We start from the raw sequence: 9,734 nt of genomic DNA, 5'->3' as shown, positions 1-9,734 counted from the left end.
CAAAGGAGAAAGAATTCTAATGTTTGCCTTTCTATTACTAACAATGTAAAAGCAATCGTTATAATACTTTTTGTATACATTTTAATTCCTTTGTTTAACAGTTCTATCTGATTATTAGACAGACTTCTGTTTGTGGACAGAACTGTTAACGATGACAGCGAACAAAAGGGGGAATGTGAGCACTGTGTGTTCAGGCGCTGCCGTTCTCAGCACCGTCAAAATAAAAGTCCCGCCACGAACACATCGGCCAAACAGAAAAACTTATCAGCTAAATTGAAAAATGCCAAATATCGGCCGATATATCGGTCGACCACTACTCACAACACAGATGAAATTTGTGAGTATAAACTTAGAATTGTGAAAGAAAAAAAGTATTAAAAAAAAGAGGCGGAAGTTTATATCTCAAAATTCCTAGTTTACATCTCACAAATCTGACTTTTTTCTTGCAATTTTATTAGAATTGCCAAAAAATGGAATTGCGAGCTATAAACTCATAATTGCAAGAAAAAAGTCTGAATTGTGAGACCGAAATAAAGAAATTATTTTTTATTTCGTGGCAGGAAAAAAAACTAAATTGCGAGAAGTAAACTCATAATAAAAAAATAAAAAATCTGAATTGTGAGATGTACATTTAGAATTGTGAGGAAAAAATTCTGGATTGTGATACAAAAGGCCAAAAATAATGAAATGCTAATATTTAATTAAATCCAATGTCACATTAAAATAAACAAATGGGGCTGCGCAATTAATAGTAATAAAACTGAAATTGCAATACATCATGCGATTTAATTTAAAAAGTATATAGTCTGTTGCATTGCGTGTTTCAGAGTGAAGGGTGTCACTGTGTTCATTTACACGTGCCGCTTATAATAAACAGTTTTCAGAGCAATGCGGTTCATAGTAGGCTAAATGCTGCATCTCACAAATTCCATCTCTGCAAGTTTAACATGCATTTGGGAATGCAGTGTGCATTCGGTTCACTTTATTTAACCACATAAACACTGTTATAATTTCCAACATTTAGAAAGTTTACAGCATTTTACCACTATTCTGCCAAAATAAAAACTTTTTGGCCAAGTCGTGCAGCCCTTTAAACAAAATAAAAGACTTACTGAAAAATATTAAATATTTTATATTTACATGAACATGCAAACGTGTCGTACTTAAAATATTAGCTTAAAATCTTAGCTTAAAATCTTACAAGTAAATATTTTCAAGTATAAGGGATTCAGCTGACAAAAAAGTTTGGGAACCCATGCCATAGAAGTAACATTTTAGGTTCCCCAGAGAACAGTTCTTAAAAGATTACATTTTCTTAGTGTAAATAACTTTTTAATAATGTTGAGAACCTTTTTCCACTGTAAAGAACCTTTTGTGCATGGAAAGGTTTCATGGTAGTTAAAGGTTCTTTTTGGAACCATAGATGCCAACAAATAACTTTTATTCACTGAACAGTTCCTTGAACATATCTTATTCATTTTCTTCATAGTTATTTTGCAACCAAAAACACAAAGCAGAAGCAAAGCTTCTGGTTTTAACTAAAGCATAAAAAAGCATTAAAAACTATTACTTTTGACACTGAACTGTAAAGAATTATCAACAGATTAATTCATATTGCAAACAGAGCCCACTACTGTAAACACACTCACACCCAATGCAACGTCCATCTATCTAAAACTGGCCAACACACATAAACAGAGGTGCATGTAAGTGTGTGGAGGGGTGAAGATGTGTTTTGATGTTCAACAGCTGACCTGTTCACAAAGTGAGGTCAATGCTGATACACCCAAACACGTAAATAAAGCGATTTAATTTAAAAAGTATATAGTCTGTTGCATTGCGTGTTTCAGAGTGAAGGGTGTCACTGTGTTCATTTACACGTGCCGCTTATAATAAACAGTTTTCAGAGCAATGCGGTTCATAGTAGGCTAAATGCTGCATCTCACAAATTCCATCTCTGCAAGTTTAACATGCATTTGGGAATGCAGTGTGCATTCGGTTCACTTTATTTAACCACATAAACACTGTTATAATTTCCAACATTTAGAAAGTTTACAGCATTTTACCACTATTCTGCCAAAATAAAAACTTTTTGGCCAAGTCGTGCAGCCCTTTAAACAAAATAAAAGACTTACTGAAAAATATTAAATATTTTATATTTACATGAACATGCAAACGTGTCGTACTTAAAATATTAGCTTAAAATCTTACAAGTAAATATTTTCAAGTATAAGGGATTCAGCTGACAAAAAAGTTTGGGAACCCATGCCATAGAAGTAACATTTTAGGTTCCCCAGAGAACAGTTCTTAAAAGATTACATTTTCTTAGTGTAAAGAACTTTTTAATAATGTTGAGAACCTTTTTCCACTGTAAAGAACCTTTTGTGCATGGAAAGGTTTCATGGTAGTTAAAGGTTCTTTTTGGAACCATAGATGCCAACAAATAACTTTTATTCACTGAACAGTTCCTTGAACATATCTTATTCATTTTCTTCATAGTTATTTTGCAACCAAAAACACAAAGCAGAAGCAAAGCTTCTGGTTTTAACTAAAGCATAAAAAAGCATTAAAAACTATTACTTTTGACACTGAACTGTAAAGAATTATCAACAGATTAATTCATATTGCAAACAGAGCCCACTACTGTAAACACACTCACACCCAATGCAACGTCCATCTATCTAAAACTGGCCAACACACATAAACAGAGGTGCATGTGAGTGTGTGGAGGGGTGAAGATGTGTTTTGATGTTCAACAGCTGACCTGTTCACAAAGTGAGGTCAATGCTGATGCACCCAAACACGTAAATAAACAGAAGCGTGACTATCGTCAGTCCTGGCCCTGCTGTTCTATTGTCTTACTCTGAGAGTTTTGAAGGTTATTGTTCCTTTTCCAGCTGACCTTCACATTTCCCTCTGGAGCCGGACCACAGCACTGCCATCCACCCCTCCGACATGTCTGCCCACCGCCAGCACCACAATTTTTCTAGCCTTTTCCTTGTTTGGTTAGACAACAAAGGCTTCACAAACACAATGGATAATGCGCGGTTGGGGTGGTCACCCGTATTTACACATACACTGGTGAGGAAATGCAGTGGGCATGAAAGCGAGGGGGCAGTGAGGAGGGAGGGGCAATAAAGCAGGCCACGCTGTATGTGGTCCTCAATCACAGGAGATTCGAGCCTTTTGTTTCAAGCCTTTGTTCAATATTGTATCTTCTTAGACAATATCAAGTGGGGGTTGTAAAATAGGGTAATGACACAACTGTTTCTCAGAGCAAATCATAATTGGCTTGAAATGGAAAAACAATTATAACGGAAGACATGGACATGCCACTTCTGTTTTTAGGAGTCACACCCACCCATGATTTTTTGTAGGGGGAAAATCATCATATTTTAAGAGTTTTGTTTTGTTTGAGTGACAACAGAACAAATGTAGCTAGTTACATAAATAAGTGATTTTAAGACCAAGCATTTGCCAAATGGTCACATCAGGAGTGGATTCTGGACAAAGCCAAAATGCAACAACTACAAATTTAGTCAAAATTAAGTTATGGATTGAATCATGTCTATGATCTGTGACAGATGATTCAGCTATACTCAAATTTAGTGTGAAATTGATATTCAAACAATCAATTATTGAATTAAACCATTCATTTAAAAAGGACCTTAAAGCCATTTTTGGTACTTTCAGTGTTGTTATAATCACTGTGTTTTGCCTTTGTAGGCAACAAAAAGTAATTAAAAAATAAAATAAATAATAAAAACATTGTGCAAAACCCAAGATTTTTCTCATTTCATTCTACAAATGAGACTTTTTTGATATCAATACAGTTGTATCAACCTAACATTTGACTTTCTTCCTGCTACCCACCACCAAAAAACAAATGTTTAAAATTTACTTTTAATCCATAAATTAAAATGTGCTCAACAAAGTCTAGAAAAATTATTGCACATAAAACACATAAAAAGGAGAAAAAATGTCTGCCTCTTAGCCAATCAGTTACAACTAGTAAATAAAAAATGTTCTAGTACAACTAGTAACAATTAGTCAGAAAAAAGTAAAATAATTTATATACACCAGCAAAGCAGATTAGGTTTATAATGTGTCCCTTCAATGTTTTTTTCAGATTGTTCCCACTGAGCTCAATGTTCAACATTTCATGCACAAATTTTGAAGCTTTGGGAAATTGGCTTACATTTTAAAATGACCCATTAGCGCACAGTAAAACAGCTGTGCGTCAGTAATGCAGTCCATGTGAGATCATCCAAATTTGGCCATCATCAACTGGCCAGCGAGAGCAGAGCTTTCCCTGCCAATCACACGACGAAACAAGGCCAGTGACCTCACAACGACCAATAGAAAGCAGTTTACATATTTCAAAAGACCCATTTTCATGGTTTTTCAGAAATATGCCATGATCGCACAAAAAGGCAATCATTCCCCAGAGAACATACAGTGAGGGGAAAGAGTTTTGGCCGAGAGGGCTGAAACATCCAAGTTCCTGAGGCTCAATAAAAGTGTCATCGGGTGTAGTGAAGAGTGGGGCTATAAAAAAGGGCCTGTAGCCCTGAGTTCTTGCCTGCTCCACCAGGGAAATTCCCTTTGTCTTAATGTATGCAACTAATTATAGAAGGAAAGCTGTGCTGCAAATGGTGTCTATAAAATAATAAGTGTCTGTCCATAAAGTTCAAGGTGACAAACTAGCATGCAGCCCCATCAATTTATCAACAGTGGGAAAAGTGGGGCTAATGGACCTTTTAGTAGCCAGGAAAAGCAAGCGCTATGTCATGCATAGTGTACCAAGCCTGGGAAGTTAAACAGTTATATATTACAAACAGGAATGTTTCTAGTGATCAACGATAAGAGATAAAAAAAGACAAATGGATAATGATCCAGGCAGGGCATAGTGTAGACAGAAGGAATGACGCAGAAAAGTCGTAATCTTTGACCTGGATGAAAGAACGCAGCAGGGGTGCAAAAGGAAACCTGGGGTGATCAAGAGTCGTAGAGAAGCGTAGGAGGTTGGGGACGAATTACTCACGGAGGACGCATCCAAGTCGGGCAGAGAGACAGTGCGGTTTTGAGTCACCAGACAGAGGACGGCATTCACAGCTGTGCGTGTGCACACACCTGCACTTGGAAACCCTCCCAAACGCACCGCTCCGTCACCACTGCAAACACAAGACTCCTTGAGATGGACGGAGTCAGCAAACTCCACCGTCAACAAGCTCGTCCTCTCCCAAACCCATCAACTCTTTGAACCACTTCCAGCTCTTTTCTCCTCCACCAGTGTCGGAAATGCCGCTGCTTGAGGGAGATGGGAGTGAAGTCAGGCTCTTGGCTGCTGAGGGACTGCTCTTGTGTTCATTCTGGGGGCTTCGGAGGTCGGAGTTGGGGGGGATTCTGTCTGTGTTTGCATTACTACCTCCATTAAAACCTCGACATCTGCTGGGCAGATGCTCTTATCTGGGAATATCTGAGAACATTTGCATTCGAGATGAAAATGAAACCTCAAAATTAATCGAATTTTCTAATAGAGTGCTACAGCCATGAAGTCAAATTCAGGAAGACTATATTTGCCATGGGTTCCCTTAAGATTTTCCTATGGGTTTTTAATTCATGAGTAAAAAAAGGTATGTGGGAAATATAAATGGTGATACTTGGACGTTTTGCTCTTCAACGTTAATTAGACACAACCATACGCCAATTTTGCAGTTTGCAGAAGCAGTTGTTTATTTTTAAAAACATTTGTTTGTAATAAGTAATCAAATAACTAAAGTAACTAAGTAACTTACTAATAAGAAAGTTTGGGGTGTGTGTGTGTGCAGTTTATGTTGTACAACAAAACTTCCAAGAATCACCCAGTTGCAGACCTTTTTTATTTACAAATTGCAAACAAATTTATTTTTTGTTTTCTTTGCACACAAAAAGTATTCTCGTAGCTTCATAAAATTAAGGTTGAACCACTGATGTCACATGAACTATTTTAATGATGTCCTTACTACCTTTCTGGGCCTTAAATGTGTCAGTTGCGTTGCTGTCTATGCAGGGTCTGAAATCTCTCGGATTCATCAAAAATATCTTAATTTGTGTTCCGAAGAAGAACAAAGGTCTTATGGGTTTGGAACGACATAAGGGTGAGTAATTAATGACAGAATTTACATTTTTGGATGAACTATCCCTTTAATAATTTAAAAAACCTTTATCAAAACCTTTAGTGCAGCGTAAAGGTTCTATGGATGTTAAAGGTATATCATGGAACCATGAATGCCAATAAATGACTTAAAAGTAAGCATTAAAGCAACAAAAATACTGGCACTATGAAAGACGATACACAGAATTCGAGCTGCGCTTTACACCTCAGATGCAGGTTGTACCGCATCTCTCCATAAGGGACACGGAGCATGGAGCTGGGAAGCTCATCAGCCCAAATTCTTGTAGCTGGGGTGCACTGGAAGGAAATGGGGATTTGGCGTATTCCCTCCGAGCTCTTAGGAGGAGGGGGTCTGTCTCCTAAATTCATGGTAAACTAAGCAGCAGGCCGGCATTAGCAAGACAGTTTTCCAAGTGAATAAGTGGATGTTGAAAAGGGGATGTCGGTTTTCAAAGCAAACAGAGCTTTGCATGTTAACCTTCACATTCAAAGGTCCAAACATCCAGAGGAAAGGTTTGGCTGACTTCCTGCCTCTCAGTTCAGATTCCATGACCAATCCTGAAGCCTATTCTTCTCTTTGATATGATGAAAATGACCAAACAATACCCTTTTCCTGCCTAAAGACCCAAATGGGCGACATTTAAGATATTGTTTTGCCCTGAGATATGCTGCAATTTTCAAAATAACATAATAAGCTGGAAGAACAATGAAGTGTCATTTGTGGAGAGTTTAAAGAGCTCAGATCCATGTGTGTTGACATTTTTAAAGAAAATGTAGGCCTTGAAGCCGGGCAAGAATGCATGTGTCTTGTGTGTTTGAAAGGAAAATAAACATGACCCCACTGATCTACTGACAGACAAAATGACAGACAAACTGTGTGGGGTGTGTTTAGGTCATAAAGCACATCAGCATATCAGCATGAACTCACAAAACAACACTATAATGAAATTCAGAATAGCTGGGATGCATTACATACGTTTTTGTCCAATCAACATGATTTCATTGATCCAAATTGAAGCCAAAATTCTTTTTGAATAGAAACTGACATATTTTGGGGTTAATATACAGATTCCCACTTGTAACGACTGGCATCTTTTCAATGAGTTTGTATTCCCGGCTGAACTAACGAGTGAGTAAATTGAGACCAGACGGGATTCATTGGGAAGTTTTATTTGTCCACCCCGAATAGTCAGCATTCCAGCTGCTAAAGAAAATAGTGTTTGTTGAGCAAGAGGGGGGCTGTAGAGAAGTTGAGAAAGCTTGGACTTTAAATGTCTGACAAAAGATCTGATGCTGAAAGCAATCCCATGTTGAAGGGTTTTCCACTGCTGCCTATGAGCTAAGACTGAGGTAATACACATATCTTAAGAAATGAGTCTATACCATCTCAAATCAGCCTAAGGTGGTTAACCAGTCTGGTGTGATGGTTTTAGATGGGTTTTGGACACTTGCCAGGCTGGAAAACAAGCTTAAACCAACCTAAACCAGTACCAAAGTTTACAGTAGAACCCTGCTGAAAAATCACCTTAATCCAGCCCAAACTGGTTTGCTGGTTTAAGATGGTTTTGTCCAATTTGGTCTCACAATCAAGTGTTTTTAGTAGGTTTTGCTGCTCTAACTAGATAAAAGTGCAAAAAAATCCATCTAAAAACCAGACAACAGACAACCTTATAGCCTGGGAGACCAGTTAAGACCAGCTAACCATCTTAGGTTGATTTATGACATTTTTCATGCAGGCTACATTGAAATAAAAGCATACTGCATCTTTTATGAAAACATAATTAGGAACTGTGTGACATTACTCTGGAGGGAGTACACAAATCTAAAGAAATATTACTAGACAGAAGGAGGATTTGTAGTAGCTACTAAACAAGAATGAGTTTACAGGTTCAAGACATGATGATGATGACAGACACCCACACACGTCTTGGCTTGGACACATATGAATAGCCTATACACCATTACTGTGTGTTATATCAATCTCTTTGCTTAATTAACTAATCAATTTATATGCCAGTTGTTAGACGCTAAGAAATATTATTTTTAAAACTAGCTAAATATAGGCCTAGTGTAAAGTGTTAATGCTGTACAATCTATCTTTAAGATGGTTCGCAAATAAACCATATTTTCCTTATATTTGATCCTGAAAAAAATCACATTGAAAAGTATGACAAGCTGTAACACACAGCCTACCTTTACAGCTGTGCTGATCGGAGACATCAAAAGTAACGCAGCCAATGTTCGTACTCCGTTTCCAATCCTAATATCCCACTTTTGATGAAAAGGATCAACAGTTTTCCCAGCTCGTGCGCATCAGTGAGTATTCCTGCTTGCTTTGACTAAACAGCGCGTCTGGAGGCTTGGCTTCCCGTATTGTAATGTACTAAGCAATGCTGGATTCTCCGGTGTTCAGTTTCCAACACTTACAGTTGTCATCCTCACTGGATTTACTGTCCCATATATGAGTAACAGTCGCGCGTCACTCACTACAGTGCGTGCGAACGCTGAAAGAAACGCTAGCGTCAAAAACTCAACGTTAGGAATGGAACATCTTCCTTTTGGTTTCTTAGTCTCCGTTATCCACACTCACACTACATTTAGACTGAGTAGGAAATGCATTCATTTAAACATGTTAAGAAAACGCTAGTGGAGAAAGAGTGAAGAGTTTGGAGGCTACATGTGCCTTGAAAGTAAGTGAGCGCAAGTGAGAGAGAGAGGAGTATTGACGTGTGCCCCCCGTGGACACGGACTCCTTGAACTTCCTGTCAGCGTTAACTCCTTTACTGCTGCTGTCCTCATTTATCATTTTGCTTCAGGGAATATGATCAGTCACCCCAAAAGAGTACAGTTACGACGGATGAGTGCAGAGATCAGCAAAGCTCCGTTTATGTTAGGAGGGCGACTCTGAACAGCGGTAGTTTATCAACTTTGTAGAGCTATTAAAACGCGTTAAATTAGCCGGAGAGGTAATGAAGTTGTTTTAAGGCACAGTGCCAACATCCTCAGATGTCAAATCTGTTGTGATTGCATTTGTTGTTTTTCTTTACGTTGTAGACACCCCAAAACTGTAGCGGAGACCGGGGCTAGTTGTCACACTTTTTACTCAATGCATATTTCTCAGGATGGGTTTATTTAGAGACATACCGAAAGTATCTAAATTAAATAAAAATAAATAAATATTTTTTCCTGGAATACAAATGTAGACCATTTAACAGTTGTATTTTTTGTATTTTTATTATAATTATTTTTAGCCTACATCAATTTCATCTTACCATTAGACATATTTTCACACTGGGGTAAGTTGTCACATGAAAAACCATATAAAACATTAAATAAAAATTAGGGCCGGGCAACGATTAATCGCGATTAATCACATCCAACATAAAAGTTTTTGTTTATATAATATATGTGTGTGTACTGTGTATATTCATTATGTACTATAAAGACACACATACAGTATATATTTTGGAAAATATTTACATGTATATGTTTATATTCATATAATTTATATATTGTATATAAATATATTTAATATATAAACAAATATTTTTCTTAAATATATACATGCATGTGTGTG

The 9,734-nt window shown here is 37.3% G+C and overlaps 1 protein-coding gene across 1 annotated transcript in view; it reads right to left on the bottom strand.

The window, feature by feature from the left end:
• LOC107726101 (uncharacterized) overlaps positions 1-8,842 on the bottom strand; it is a 57,504-nt gene extending 48,662 nt beyond the window's left edge. Inside the window, exon 1 of the mRNA XM_016535589.1 lies at positions 8,351-8,842. The gene's annotated coding sequence lies outside the window, so the exon portion shown is untranslated. The remainder of the gene's footprint in view (positions 1-8,350) is intronic.
• Positions 8,843-9,734: the final 892 nt, after the last annotated feature.

This window comes from Sinocyclocheilus rhinocerous, unplaced genomic scaffold, assembly GCF_001515625.1.
Source record: "Sinocyclocheilus rhinocerous isolate Xijiao unplaced genomic scaffold, SAMN03320098_v1.1 scaffold816, whole genome shotgun sequence".
Lineage (NCBI taxonomy): Eukaryota > Metazoa > Chordata > Actinopteri > Cypriniformes > Cyprinidae > Sinocyclocheilus > Sinocyclocheilus rhinocerous.
The sequence above is the reverse complement of the archived record's forward strand: the minus strand, read 5'-3'. Positions and strand labels throughout refer to the sequence as shown.